A 16,467-nucleotide genomic window follows, 5' to 3' on the forward strand; every position below is an offset into this window, starting at 1 on the left:
AAAATGAATATTACTTTCATTAATCGCATCGTTTTAGGGAAACTAATGGTGGTGAAATTTAGATCATTTCAATCCTTCAGATTTTCAAGTGTCTTCCAATTTCGTAGCAAAAATATCTTATGAAAAGCAGTGCATATCAGAAATGTAATAACACTAATTCATCTTAAATGTCAGTCAACAATTCATAATGTATTTGTATTGTATTGTATGTCTTTATTTATATAGCGCCATTAATATACATAGCGCTTCACAGTAGTAATACATGTGGTAATCGAATAAATAACAGATAATATAAATAACAGATCATGGGAATAAGTGCTTTAGACAAACATAACATTAAGGAAGAGGAGTCCCTGCCCCGAGGAGCTTACAATCTAATTGGTAGGTAGGGAGAACGTACAGAGACAGGAGGAGGGAGTTCTGGTAAGTGCGTCTGCAGGGGGCCAAGCTTTATGTATCATGTGTTCAGAATGTTCACAGTGCTATTCGTATGCTTCTTTAAGCGTGTGTCTTAAGGTGGGTCTTAAAGGTGGATAGAGAGGGTGCTAGTCGGGTACTGAGGGGAAGGGCATTCCAGAGGTGTGGGGCAGTCAGTGAAAAAGGTTTTAGGCGGGAGAGGGCTTTAGATAAAAAGGGGGTAGAAAGAAGACATCCTTGAGCAGAACGCAAGAGTCGGGATGGTGCATAGCGAGAAATTAGGGCTGAGATGTAAGGAGGGGCAGAAGAGTGTAAAGCTTTAAAAGTGAGGAGAAGAATGGAGTGTGAGATGCGGGATTTGATTGGAAGCCAGGAGAGGGATTTCAGGAGGGGAGATGCTGAGACAGATCTAGGAAAGAGTAGAGTGATTCTGGCAGCAGCATTTAGGATAGATTGTAGGGGAGACAGGTGAGAGGCAGGAAGGCCGGACAGCAGGAGGTTACAGTAATCAAGACGGGAGAGAATGAGGGCCTGAGTCAGAGTTTTAGCAGTCGAGCAACAGAGGAAAGGGCGTATCTTTGCCAAGTCTCAGCTGATTTTTATTTAAAAAAAATATATATATTTTTGGCATCAGCAATCTTATAGACTTCAATAAAGTCTGATAATAAAAAATCTTTACTTTCTCATTAAAATTTGTGCTGCAAATTTCCCGGATTTAGCTAGTTGAAGTCCGCATCCCTGAATCGGCCTCACCATACAGTATATTCTGTAGTAGTCATCATTCACATTTCAGCATTTGGGCCTAAATTTACAAAGCTGTTAAACATATCATCTATCTATATATATAAAACTCAAAAGATGTTTGTCTGTGGGTTTGTGTGCGATCTCATTGGCTGTCATTGCCTGTCAAGCTCTCTCAATGCCTGACTGCGGGACGGGCCTTGGGTCTCATTGGCTCACTACGGGGCGCACCTTGGCTCTCGCGGTCTCTGAGGGCAACGCAGGGTGACGTCACGCACATTCGGAGCTGGGGGGGGGGGGGGACCAGAGCCAGTTGCCGCACAGCCTGCCCGCTACCGTAGCGGACAGCCGCCAAGTAAGAACCCGCCAGCCCTACAGTAAGTCACCTGCCGCCACCCACCCCTAACACACACCGACCCCAAAGTCAGCCGCCACAGAGAAACCCCCCTGGCCACCCCCGCAGCGCGCCGCCGCCCCCCCTTCAGTAACCCGGCCGCACCCGCCGCACAACCCAAAAGCCGCCCGACCCCCCCCCCCCCTGTGAGCCGCCACCAGCGAGCTCTGAAGGGGGGGGAATTGGAGATGTGAACGGGGGGGACCGGAGCTGTGAACTGGGGAGGGGGGGAACGGACAAGTGATGGGGGAGGGGGAAATCACAGATGTGAAGGGGGGAGGGGGCCCCGTCGCAATGAAGGGGGGGGCGGAGCTCTGAACAGGTGGGGGGCCGGATTGCTGTGAATGGGGGAGAAACAGAGAGGGGGGGGGAGAAAGGGGAAGGAGGGGGACAGGGGAGGGGGGAGAGAGAGGGGGGAGCGGAGAGGGGGGAGCAGAGAGATAGGGGGGGGAGTGGGAAAATGACATCCCGGGCAATGCCGGGTATATCAGCTAGTAGCATATAAAATAACCACTACACAGGTTTTTATATACCTGAGATATTTTACTTCATTTCAATTATCATTAGAAATGCTAAAATAAGCATCTAGCATTTGTGCTTCATTCCTATTGACTTTGTCTGGGAAAAAATGTGACTATTTTAATTTCAGTAAAAAAAACCAGATGATTTTGGAGGTCAACATTTCTAGATTGCATCATACAAAAAAAAAGGGGGGGGGGGAGAGACAACACCTATAAAAGCACAGGGAACTCTGCTAAACAGCTACATTGATAAAAGAAAAAGTTTTTTTTTAAAAAGCACATGGGACGGCTTTAATTCAACCCCATGTAAGCAAGACTGCTGGTCCTGTTATAATGGACTGTTGCCTAACAAACAGAGCTGCCTCCCCAGTTGTAAGGCAACATGGAACTTGTGGTGCTACCAACTTTTTCTGTTAAAACCATAAATAAAAGTTGATAGCATCGCCACCCACACTTTTTTTTTACAATACGTGGAGACCTATGAACCAAGAGGAACACACCTGAGATATATGCAAGTGTAGCCAGGTCTCCCCAGCCTGTCAGCACCCCCCTCACCTTACTGACGATCGCGGGTGCAGCCGAGTCAAATGGCGGCACCGCGCGGCGATCTCAGGGGTGAGGGCGGTCAGGCCCCGGCTCGGGGGTTGCCAGGGACGCGTGCGGCCGGTTGCCAAGGCCGCACGCGCGTCTCAGGGATCCCGGCGCTCTCGGAGCCGGGTTGTATGGGCGCCGCCATGTTGCGCCGGTTCGCGCATGCGCAGTAGGTCCCAGGCGGCCCCGATAGCTCACGCATGCGCAAGGAGAACCCTAGCGCCAGGGAGCAGTTGCGTGAGGGCAGGGAAAGCGCAGGAGAGTCGCGTGAGAGTAGGGATAGTTAGTGAGAGGTTGTGGCGGCCATTAGGGGTTAGTATAGGCAGAGGGAGGGCGCGCACGCGGCCCCAATGTAAGTACAGCCTCCACGGGACTACAATTCCCATGAGGCTTAGGGCCAAGCACATCAGGTGCTTCATAGGAGCCAATAGGGCTGCAGGACTGCCAGGAGAGCAAGTGGATACATTTCGCGGGCAAAAGAGCTGCGTAGTCAGTCAGAGGAAAGTCGGAGGAAGGAGCAGACAAGGGAAGGAGGTAGGGTGCAGGAGAAAGGGACTCCCCTGTATTAGGCCAGCAACCCCTTGGTCCAAGATAGCTCAGCTCCCCAGTAAGGTGAGTGTTGCCAGGGGCAGCCCTCAGGTTAGGGACCCTGTCACTTACATTAGTGGGAGCTGGAAAAGGCAGGTTACAAAGAGTTGGATTCAGGGAGCTGTGAGGGAAGGAAGGGTGCGGGGAGCGAGTGCAGCTTCTGCCCCATATAGGTACCTACACCCCAGGTAGGCTCCAACTCCCCACTAGTTGGGTGGGTAAGTGCTTAGGGAGGCCCAAGATAGGGACGCTGCCCTTAGCATAGAGTGCTGCACTGTCAGAGTCACAGCGGGCATTGCTGTGAGGTCTGACAGGCAGGCACCTTGTATAGCAGCACGTTGGCTGTTAGAGTTAGTGAGGCTGAGGGATGTGGGTAGTTAGGGGAGTGGGACAGGTCCTAACCCTTTAGGCCCGTAGGAGTATCCCAAGCCATCACAGGTTGCTGTATTATAGGGACGGCCTATAGTGCAGCACGTGCCCCTTATGTAGGTAGGGACACAGAGAAGTATTGCTGTTCCCGTGAAGCGGTTGGACCCACGTTGGGGTCCGCAGAGACTGTTCCGGAGTGGAACCGCTCGAGCGGTCCACGTACAAGGAGTGCAGTGGAGGATCAGAAGGAGGCATCGCCCGACTGATCCTTTGAGAAGCTTGTTGCTGACCCGAGCACCGGAGTGCTCGGCAGGTATTATACCAACACATGTGCACCAACAGGCCTAGAGGTTCTTAGTGACTGCGCAGTCACCCATTGACTATCTCTGTAGGAGTACGGGACATTGGGTGGGGTTCTTGGGACACTGGGTGGGATCACCTGGTGTCGGGGAATCGTCCTGCGAGACGTCACTGTTAGTGTCTCCTCGTGAGAGAGACACAGGTTATTATCCTTTGTTAGTAAAGTCGTTAGTTATATAGTCACTGTGTGTGTGGTTTCTGATTGGGTTCCTATGTAGGGTCATTCTACACTTCCCTAGAATCCTACATAGGTGGAGGCGCTGAAAGAAGATCCGTTCCAGAGGATTCACCCCAGGCTCTCATTAGCGGAGGCTCAGACCTCCTGTGAGCCTGCAGGTATATGCACCACACCGGTAACACCGCTCACCCACACTATATATGCGATTGGGTGGGGTGGAATACCCGTTACACAAAGTATATTCAAATGATTTAAATTAGTATATACCCCAGGTCTCTATACACATATTGTTTAAATGTAGTGTTTGGGGAGGTATACATAAACTGAGACTTTACAAAATTTGGCTCAGGATCTCGCTCTCTAAGAGAGAAGAAACCAGAAGAGGGGAGATGAAAAATCTTCAAGTGATGTAGCCTCCCCTTTGGGGACTACTATAGCAGTTAATGGGTAAACGTCCTAGATTCCTTAAGTATGTCGGTCTCACTCCGGATACTCCCCTCCCCTCCGGCTCGGGGGTTGCCAAGGACGCGTGCGGCCGGTTGCCAAGGCCGCACGCGCGTCTCAGGGCTCCCGGCGCTCTCGGAGCCGGGTTGTAAGGGCGCCGCCATGTTGCGCCGGTTCGCGCATGCGCAGTAGGTCCCAGGCGGCCCCGATAGCTCACGCATGCGCAAGGAGAACCCTAGCGCCAGGGAGCAGTTGCGTGAGGGCAGGGAAAGCGCAGGAGAGTCGCGTGAGAGTAGGGATAGTTAGTGAGAGGTTGTGGCGGCCATTAGGGGTTAGTATAGGCAGAGGGAGGGTGCGCACGCGGCCCCAATGTAAGTACAGCCTCCACGGGACTACAATTCCCATGAGGCTTAGGGCCAAGCACATCAGGTGCTTCATAGGAGCCAATAGGGCTGCAGGACTGCCAGGAGAGCAAGTGGATACATTTCGCGGGCAAAAGAGCTGCGTAGTCAGTCAGAGGAAAGTCGGAGGAAGGAGCAGACAAGGGAAGGAGGTAGGGTGCAGGAGAAAGGGACTCCCCTGTATTAGGCCAGCAACCCCTTGGTCCAAGATAGCTCAGCTCCCCAGTAAGGTGAGTGTTGCCAGGGGCAGCCCTCAGGTTAGGGACCCTGTCACTTACATTAGTGGGAGCTGGAAAAGGCAGGTTACAAAGAGTTGGATTCAGGGAGCTGTGAGGGAAGGAAGGGTGCGGGGAGCGAGTGCAGCTTCTGCCCCATATAGGTACCTACACCCCAGGTAGGCTCCAACTCCCCACTAGTTGGGTGGGTAAGTGCTTAGGGAGGCCCAAGATAGGGACGCTGCCCTTAGCATAGAGTGCTGCACTGTCAGAGTCACAGCGGGCATTGCTGTGAGGTCTGACAGGCAGGCACCTTGTATAGCAGCACGTTGGCTGTTAGAGTTAGTGAGGCTGAGGGATGTGGGTAGTTAGGGGAGTGGGACAGGTCCTAACCCTTTAGGCCCGTAGGAGTATCCCAAGCCATCACAGGTTGCTGTATTATAGGGACGGCCTATAGTGCAGCACGTGCCCCTTATGTAGGTAGGGACACAGAGAAGTATTGCTGTTCCCGTGAAGCGGTTGGACCCACGTTGGGGTCCGCAGAGACTGTTCCGGAGTGGAACCGCTCGAGCGGTCCACGTACAAGGAGTGCAGTGGAGGATCAGAAGGAGGCATCGCCCGACTGATCCTTTGAGAAGCTTGTTGCTGACCCGAGCACCGGAGTGCTCGGCAGGTATTATACCAACACATGTGCACCAACAGGCCTAGAGGTTCTTAGTGACTGCGCAGTCACCCATTGACTATCTCTGTAGGAGTACGGGACATTGGGTGGGGTTCTTGGGACACTGGGTGGGATCACCTGGTGTCGGGGAATCGTCCTGCGAGACGTCACTGTTAGTGTCTCCTCGTGAGAGAGACACAGGTTATTATCCTGTTAGTAAAGTCGTTAGTTATATAGTCACTGTGTGTGTGGTTTCTGATTGGGTTCCTATGTAGGGTCATTCTACACTTCCCTAGAATCCTACATAGGTGGAGGCGCTGAAAGAAGATCCGTTCCAGAGGATTCACCCCAGGCTCTCATTAGCGGAGGCTCAGACCTCCTGTGAGCCTGCAGGTATATGCACCACACCAGTAACACCGCTCACCCACACTATATATGCAATTGGGTGGGGTGGAATACCCGTTACACAAAGTATATTCAAATGATTTAAATTAGTATATACCCCAGGTCTCTATACACATATTGTTTAAATGTAGTGTTTGGGGAGGTATACATAAACTGAGACTTTACAAAATTTGGCTCAGGATCTCGCTCTCTAAGAGAGAAGAAACCAGAAGAGGGGAGATGAAAAATCTTCAAGTGATGTAGCCTCCCCTTTGGGGACTACTATAGCAGTTAATGGGTAAACGTCCTAGATTCCTTAAGTATGTCAGTCTCACTCCGGATACTCCCCTCCCCATCATGTGATGTAGAATGACTGTGCAGAAGGGATACCACTCCCTTGTATGTCTTTTTACCGGAGATAGATGGGTATACATAGTTCCACCCAATGTTCTAGAAACAGGTTCTTCAGAGTTCTGACTGGGGTCTTTAGTGTGAGTCCTGTAAATAGATTTACCCGTACAGTTAAGTGTATTAAGAAGTGTCCTGTTATCGTTTGTTGTTTTCAGTTAGAAATGTGCCCATTAAGTAAGCGCCAGTAGTAAGGATCAAAGATTCTCACTATTGAAATTGAGGAAGCATGGCCTTGATAGGAGTTCTCGGTTTAGTAACTCCGGAATATGTTTGGATCGGCCTAACCGGAAGATTCCTAGTGCAATCCTGATCGCAAAGGTACGGAAGTACCTGTATGCTGTACATAGTAGCGGGTTACAAATTCAACAGGCTGAAATGTATTCCCGGTGAGGCATTACTAGCGCTATGCAAGAGACTGCCAAAGTACCCCTTACTGTGGATAACAAGTACAGGCAGTCCTCGTTTTACAATGCTTCGCTTTACAACGAATGGCTTATCCAACGCTATGCAATGCATACCTATATTCATTTTTACAACGCCAAAATGGCTTATCCAACGGTCTTCCATGCTTTGCAACGTAGTGTATGTGTGTATATATATACACATTCACATAAACAACGTTGCAAAGCATCCTAAGAGCGTATATATATAATTTTATACTATATAATATTATATTATACTATATAATATATTATTTATTATGTTATATTATATATATAATACAGTATATACACTATATACACTATATAATTTATGTGTGTGCTGCATATCTTATTGCCTGCATAAAATATTTGGTGTATTTTAGTGTTAAAAATGCCTTCAGGAATGGAACCTTTCATTTAAACAGTGTTCCTATGGGAAAGCGTGTTTCGCTTTACAACGTTTCGCTTTACAACGCCATTTTGAGTAACGCATTGTGTCGGATAACCGAGGACGGCCTGTATAAGTACCTCTCCAGTGTAGGTGTGAGAGCTACCAGTGGGTAAAGTCAAGAGTAACACGTTTTGCCACAAGTTTTCTGACAAGTGAGATGTATGTCAATACCCGTTGAGCCTTATAGATGAATTTTTCAAATAAAGCACCTTTTATGTTTTACAAAAGTTCCTGGCACCCATCCTTTTTCTATCTGTTTATTCACACCCAGCCGGGTAAGGAGGGTTACAGCGATAACAGAGCTCATAGTAAAGACAGGACTGAAACCAAGCGAGAACAACTAAGGCCCGTAATATAGTGGGCGCGCTTGCTCCGCCGTGTGCGGCACTTATAGTTGGCTGTGGATAGCCAGCCGTCCTATACTAGGGCCGAACGCGCGCGGCAGTGAGCGTGGAGCTGGCCGATCGGAGGGAAGATTCAGAAAATATTTTTTCACGCTGCTACCGCCGCAATGTGTGAGGCTGCTATGTATGTGTATGTATATATTTATCAACGTTAATAAATAATTTATTCTTACATTATTTTTAATTTTAAAAAAATTATATAATAAATTATTAACTTTCACACAACACACACCACTTCAAGCCTGTCACTCACAGCAACACAGACCCGTACACACAAAAAGTGTGCGTTACGTGCATGAGCATTTGCACAGGCGCGTGCCAACTATAAAACAGGCCTTATGTGGCGGTGATTCGCTTCTTCTTAACCATTCTGGATTCCCTCCTTTGTACATCGAGACAAAGATCCATTTATTTACTATTAAAAGAAAAGTTGTTATAACATTTTAGGGGTCATTTACCAATATCTCCCAGCAGCAAAACAGGGCCCAAAAATTGCACCTTATGTATCAAGTAAACACATTTCCATTGAAACCCATGTGATTCTGTCCATTGTGGCATAGTGCACAAATACTGCATTATATGTATCGGTTTTGCAGCTGGAATTTTTTGATAATTACTTATATAAGTTCCTGAAGAACAATGGCAATTGTATGTATTACTTGCATTCCCCAACCCTTTATTTTTAGTTACATTTTAAAAGTAACAGATTTAAACAGGGAAAAAAAACAACTTTAATAAAATGTAATGGAGTTAAGAAAAAAAAATCCACTAAAACCTCTTTATATAGATAGCATTTATAAATTGAGTGCGTGGCTTTTGTTTCTTGCTGGCAATCATGTTACAGAACCCATTGTGGAAAAAGCAGGTACACGCTACCGGAGGCGCCTGGCTACAGTTGGTAGAGAATGAACAATTTAATGATGATCCCATCCACAAAGTAGAGATCCAGGGATCAACGCAGAAAATCTGTGGACTTGGTTTGTGACCAGTGTTATTTCAGCACGTGCTTTGACAAGCATTAGCCCTAAAAGTAGTTCATGTATTTGATTTAAAAAACAAAGGCATATCTTTGGTATTCCTATAATTTAGCAGGCCTTTGTACCTGGGGAAGTGATCCTTGCCTACTTATATTTTATAGTGTAGCACTCTTTTCCATTATAACCAATGACAACGTTAGAGAAAGATGGAGGGTACTAAAAAATGATTACAGGGATCTAGGCCAAAAGCTTAAGGCAAGGACCTCCAAGGTAGTATTTTCTGAAATACTACCAGTGCCATGCACTACCACGGGGAGACAGTCAGAGATCAGGGAGGTTAATGCATGGCTAAGAAAGTGGTGCAGGAAGGAGGGGTTTGGGTTTTTAGAGCACTGGGACTCCTTTTCTGAGAGGTGCCATCTATATTCTAGGGACGGATTGCACCTCAATGAAGAGGGATCTTCTGTGCTAGGGGGGAGAATGCTAAAAGGGTTGGAGGAGATTTTAAACTAGGATGGAGGGGGGAGGGGAATGAAACAGATAATGAACTAAATGGAATAGATGAGGATACAAGGTGGTATGGAGGTAGAATGGGGGCAAGTGCAAGTTTGACAAGCAGTGAGATACCCATAGTAAATAGAGATAATACTAGAAAACTTCTAAAGACTAAACAAAGTGGATGCAGAAAGGAAGGAGCAGATAAGATAATAGTACAGGCTGAAAAAAAACTTAAATGCATGCTTGCTAATGCAAGAAGCCTAACAGATAAAATGGGGGAGCTTGAATTAATAGCTACAAGGAGCAGTATGATATCATAGGCATTACTGAAACATGGTGGGATGAAATTCATGACTGGGCAGTTAATTTAGAGGGTTATTCTCTTTTTCGGAAGGATCGAACAAATAGAAGGGGAGGTGGAGTATGTTTATATGTTAAACCGGATCTAAAACCTATTATAAGGGATGATGTCTATGAAGGGAATTATGAAAATGTAGAGACTTTGTGGATAGAAATTAGCAGTGGAGGTAAAAGTATAAAGAAAATGTTTGTGGGAATATGCTATAAACCACCAAATATCTGTGAGATTGAGGAAGCTAAAATACTTTTGCAAATGGAGAAGGCATCAAAACTGGGTCATGTTTGCATAATGGGGGATTTTAATTATCCAGACATAGACTGGGGCAAAGAGATTAGCGTTACAACAAAAGGGAACAGGTTTTTGGGGGTGCTTAAAGACAATTATATGACCCAAATTATTGAGGAGCAAACCAGGAGAGGGGCAGTTCTGGATTTGGTCATATCAAACAATGTAGAAGTAATAACAAATATTCAAGTCCTGGAACATTTGGGTAACAGTGATCATAACATGGTCTCATTTGAAATAAATTATCAAAAAACAGATTACTTGGGTTCAACAAAGACCTTCAACTTTGGAAAGGCAGATTTTAATAAACTGAGGTCTAATCTATTAGTAATACAATAGGATGAGGTTTTTGCAGGGAAACAATGTAGAAGATAAATGGGCAGTCTTTAAAACATTGTTAGAAAAGCACACTTATCAGTGTATACCCTTGGGTAATAAGTATAAAAGAAATAAGTCAAAACCAATGTGGCTAAATAAACAGGTAGGGGAGGAAATGGACAAGAAGAGGAAGGCGTTTAGATTCTTTAAGTCAGAAGGGACAGAGACATCGTATCAGAATTATAAGGAATGTAACAAAAATTGCAAAAGGGCAATCAAATTAGCAAAAATGGATAATAAAAAAAGGATTGCAATAGAAAGTAAGGTCAACCCTAAAAATTCTTTAAGTACCTTAATAACAAAAAAATGAGAAAAGAAAATATAGGACCCTTTCAGTGTGAGATGGGTAGGCAGATTATTGGAGATAAGGAAAAACCTGAGGTATTAAACAAATTCTTTGCCTCTGTGTTTACTAGGGAAGAATCAAGTTCAATAGTAGTGCCGCAGGAGGAAGCCACAACCTCCATATTAATGAACAATTGGTTAATTGAGGAAGAAGTTTATAAGCGACTTGAAAAAATTTAAGTTAATAAGGTACCTGGCCCCGATGGCATACATCCAAGAGTTCTCAAGGAGTTAAGCTCAGTAATAGCAAAACCATTATATTTAATATTCAAGGACTCCATTTCCACAGGCTCAGTACCACAAGATTGGCGTAAAGCAGATGTGGTGCCTATATTTAAAAAGGGAGCTAGATCAAAACCGGGAAATTACAGACCTGTAAGCCTGACTTCAATAGTAGGGAAACTACTTGAAGGTTTAATACGGATAATATTCAGGAATACCTAATGGAAAACAAAATTATTAGTAATAGTCAGCATGGATTTATGAAGGATAGATCTTGCCAAACTAACCTTATTTGTTTCTTCGAGGAGGTAAGTAGGAATCTAGACCAGGGTAATACCGTTGATGTGGTCTACTTAGATTTTGCAAAGGCTTTTGATACGGTTTCACACAAGAGGTTGGGTGTACAAAATAAAGAAAGTTGGACTCAGTAATAATATATGCACCTGGATTGAAAACTGGTTAAAGGATAGACAAGAGAGGGTTGTCATAAATGGAACTTTTTCAGGTTGGGCTAAAGTCGTGAGTGGAGTATCTCAGGGATCGGTACTGGGACCCCTGCTTTTTAACTTGTTTATTAATGACCTTGAGGTTGGGATCGAGAGCAAAGTCTCCATCTTTGCTGATGATACTAAATTGTGTAAGGTAATAGAATCAGAGCAGGATGTAATTTATCTTCAGAAGGACTTGGAGAGACTGGAAACGTGGGCAGGTAAATGGCAGATGAGGTTTAATACAGATAAATGTAAGGTTATGCATTTGGGATGCAAGAATAAAAAGGCAAATTACAAATTAAATGGAGATATATTGGGGGAATCCTTGATGGAGAAGGATTTAGGAGTGCATGTAGACAGCAGGCTTAGCAATAGTGACCAATGTCATGCAGTAGCTGCAAAGGCAAACAAGATTTTATCTTGCATCAAACGGGCAATGGATGGAAGGGAAGTAAACATAATTATGCCCCTTTATAAAGCATTAGTAAGACCACACCTTGAATATGGAGTACAATTTTGGGCACCAATCCTAAGAAAAGACATTATGGAACTAGAGAGAGTGCAGAGAAGAGCCAACAAATTAATAAAGGGGATGGACATTCTAACTCAGGGGTGAGCAAACTTTTCATGCCGAGCCCCCCTTTTTATCCATGAAATTTCTCGGGGCCCCCCCTGCCTGATGTAATCAAAATCACATTAAAAAAACCTTTATTAAACGGTATACAATGTAAATACAAATATGTCTAAGGCCGCGCATAGAGTGCCCGCGACGGCGACGCTAGCGAAAGTTGTATTTCACTTTGCGGCGGCGGCGTGGGCAACCAGGCCATTGATTGGTTCAGGCTACAGCCCCAGAAAAATCAAATATTGCCGGCTTCAAAAAATTGCGTCACCACGTCACGCTTACTATAAGCGCACGAGGCGGCGGCGACAATGCATTTGTTTTCGGGCGACGTCGCGTTGCTGGCACTATAAGCGCAGCCTAAATACTTACATACTTCAACAGCTCGCTCTTGGAAAATTAGGCTGCGTCCACGCTGCCGCGGAGAGCGGTGACATCACCAACTCTCCAAGCATGAGCACACTCACATAATCACAACCAACACACACAACACTCAGACAGACAACAAACAGGCACAGCACGCACACACCACACACTCAATCACAACACACACACACACTGCAGTATATATATATATATATATATATATATATAACACACACACACACTCATACATATACACACACATATATATATATATATATATACATATACACACACACACATATATATATATATATACACATATACATATATATATACACGTATATATATATACACTATATATATATATATATATATATATATATATATATATAGACACACACACACACACACACACACACACACACACACACACACACACACACACACACACACACTGAGTTTGAAGCAGGGGAGCCTGGTTCAATTCCTGGTGTCAGCTCCCTATGACCTTGGGCAAGTCATTATCTCCCTGTCCGCCTCAGGCACCAAAAAACATAGATTGCAAGCTCCATGGGCAAGGACCTGTGCCTGCAAAATGTCTCTGTAAAGCACTACGTAAAACCAACAGCGCTATACAAAAACATGCTATTATTACAGGACTGTAATCTGCTTCGGTAATGAATGCAATAGATATTTAAATGATTTTTTTGTAGCTCACATCCAATATTTAAAAAGGTCACAATTCAGACATTTCAGTGTACATGAAAAACAACTTCCGCAGCTCTGAAAAGCTTCATTGTACATTCGCTGTTCTGTGGAAGTTTTTTTTTTCTCCTTTCTTATGATCAAGACACCAATAAAAAGCCACTGGGAGCTGAATGTTTAATCAAACAAGTTACAGAGTATAGGGTCAATAGTAAAAAAAAAAATCATCAGTCTTACCGGAGCAAAACTAGAATTTTTTTACAATGCACATTTTTTTCTTGCATCCTCTTTATACAAGTCTGCCCATACATGCGTCGTGCATACACACACAAAACACCCCAAATACACAGTGTGGCAGTCTCAAGTGGACATAAAAAATAATAATACAGAACCAGTAATGTGCTTCCAGGAACCCACTGTAGAAGTTCATGCAAGAAGATTCTTGAATTGTAGTGTGAAGCACTTTGGCATGTAAACGTAATAAAAATACACACGTTACTATAATGTACGTCAGGGGTGCGCAAACTGGGGGAGCGCGGCGGGTTGCAGAGGCCCCGCACTCTTCCAAGGCATTTAAATGAATGCCGGGAGATCACAAGGCCTCTGCAACTTCACTTACCTTGTCTTCGGCAATGTGGCGTCATTTGGCACCAGAGAGAAGCTAAGGGTGCGCGAGCAGGGAGGGAAGCAGGCAGGAGGGCGCATCAGGGGAAGATTGTGCACCCCTGGTGTAGGTCATTCAACTGCTGGTTATAATTCAATATATGGTAAGGGTGTGGGTGTATATCTGTAAAGACCATTACGTGTATCAAATTGTCAGCGTAAGGCACATTTTACCCAGCAATTCAAACATTTTGCCTCCTCGCCCAAAACAATTCTTTTGCCTTTGAGCCCCTCCAAAAAAATAAATAAAACTTTTTTTATAATATGTTGTATATCTTCTATATTAATCAGGTTATTGATTTAGAGAAACAGTCTCCTCTTTTCTCTGTGTAATTGTATATCTCCCTCCCTTGTAGGTTCCCCAGCCAGCCCACTTGGCTAGGAAACAGTGCTCCAACCTATATGATCCAAAAGGTAAATACCATTCAAAAGAGAGGGAAGGCTCTCAGACAAATGTAATTATTTATTATGACACATTGCATTACAGGTTATACAAGGTCACCAGAGATGTATGTTGGTATGCCTTCTCATTTTCTTAGTTACGAGTAGTTGCAGCTTCCATTTGGTAAAATTTGGTTTGGTGACCGTGCAAAGTACTAAAATATCCAAGTGACACAATCTCTTAATCCTGGCACTTCCAGTCTCATTTTACACTCTCACCCACTGAGCACCATCTCACCCCATCGTAGAATTCCTCCCTGCTCTAGTTTTAAGCCCAATGAAATGCCCTCATATCAGTACACCTTTTGGTTCCTTTTAAAAAGGGCATTATGTATACGGTTAAGACTTCTGTGACCTTGAACACACAATTCACAGCATTTATTATGAACTTTCATGTTGGTCAGCTGTTAGATACAGCGAATATGGCTTTTTCTATGCTTTTGCACTTCATCTCAACTTTTCCATGCCTAAAAAACGAACACAAAGAAACCTCCCTTCCTGCGACAAGCGCAAGTCTCTGACACCACTGGTCGCTTCTTTCCACCATACCAGGCCTGCACAACATACGGCCCGCCGGGACTCTGTGCGGCCCGCGATGTCCCACAACCATCCTCCACTTCCCTGGTAGGGAAGAATGGAGCACACTCCAGTAGTGTGACTGTAACCACGCTCCTCCCTCCCCCCCAAGCACTCCACTCCTCCCCTCGTGCCTGTTCCAGCAGGGTGATGCGCTCTAGCAGTTTAGCGCGACCGGGGACTTCTGGGGTCTGCGGCTAGAGAACGCTTCACCCGCCGCTGCAGCTTCTTCCGTCACCATCAAGTAGGCGTGGGTTGATTCATGAACACTGCTGAAAGGGACTGGGGGAAGATATATGAGGATGAGGGGTGCTGGGGGAGATATGATGATGGGGAGATGCTGGGGGGATGATGATGGTACCTCTGTGCGGCCCAAATCTGTTTTCTTTGGAGAAGTTCTGCCCTTCTCACTTTACAAGTTGTGCAGGCCTGCACCATTCCTTCAATGACTTACATATTTGGTTCCGATATAAACTAAATCTAGACATTTCTTCTTGCTGTGCTACCTTGAATAGAGATGGAATTAAACTAAACCTCAGGCTACCTACATTCAATGACTATGGGGAAACGAATAAAATATAGGAGTTGACTGTGATTGCCACCATCATGCGTTACTTGCCATTCTCTCAAATGGCTGTTAACACGCAATCACCCTTTCATACACCTTCACCTATGACTGTTAGCACTGGTTTTAATCACTGGGTCAGAAAAAAAAAATTATGAATGATTTGACATCAAGGATAATTTTACTCCATTATCACTACCCAGAAGAATGAAGGAGTCACCACAAAAGATTAAATGTGCGATTGTAAATAAGTTAATAAGTTGCTCGTGTGATGGCCTTTCAAATCAAGAGGAGTTACCATAGCTCCATGCAAGATCAGTGAAACATAAGTTTCCTGGTCCATTTAACCAAGTGACAGCTAACCGTAACATTGCACGCATTTTTCTTGTATGCTCATATATATTCCTACACAATGCACTTGATTGAAAATATCATTTTTAAATAGTGCTTTGACACCGGGGTACACAAAGTATTAAAAAAATAAGAATACATTCTAGTGATCAGATTGCGGTTATAGTACAATGACTGAATGCATGAGACATTATTGTGTGTACCAAAGAAAAACATGCATTTGCCATCCCTCAACACATTTTGGTGCAATTGAGCAGGTGTTTAAATAAGCAAAAATAAGGAGTACAAGATGATTGGACTCCGAAGAAAATTCACTTAATTGCACACCACTAATTAAAATATAACTTTTAATGAATGACTTAAAACATATATTACCAGTGTGTATATAACAATAAAAAGAAATTAAATCAAAGTAAAATACCACCAGAGTCACCTTATAAATAAAGATGAAAAACCTCCTACTAAATATTAATAGTAGGGTAAAAGGGACTAATGGTGCAATCAGCCAGAGTGAACCCCCACTGGATCAGCTTGTAGCACAGATGATAAATAAATCGTGTTGGCAGTGAGGATAGGAGTAAAAGATAAATTCATAAATTAAAGCGCCACCTAGTAATGTGTGCTGCTCAGACCACACTAATAAATCATAAGTAAAGAATACAGGGTGTA

The sequence above is a fragment of the Ascaphus truei genome, chromosome 3, assembly GCF_040206685.1.
Source record: "Ascaphus truei isolate aAscTru1 chromosome 3, aAscTru1.hap1, whole genome shotgun sequence".
Taxonomy (NCBI): domain Eukaryota; kingdom Metazoa; phylum Chordata; class Amphibia; order Anura; family Ascaphidae; genus Ascaphus; species Ascaphus truei.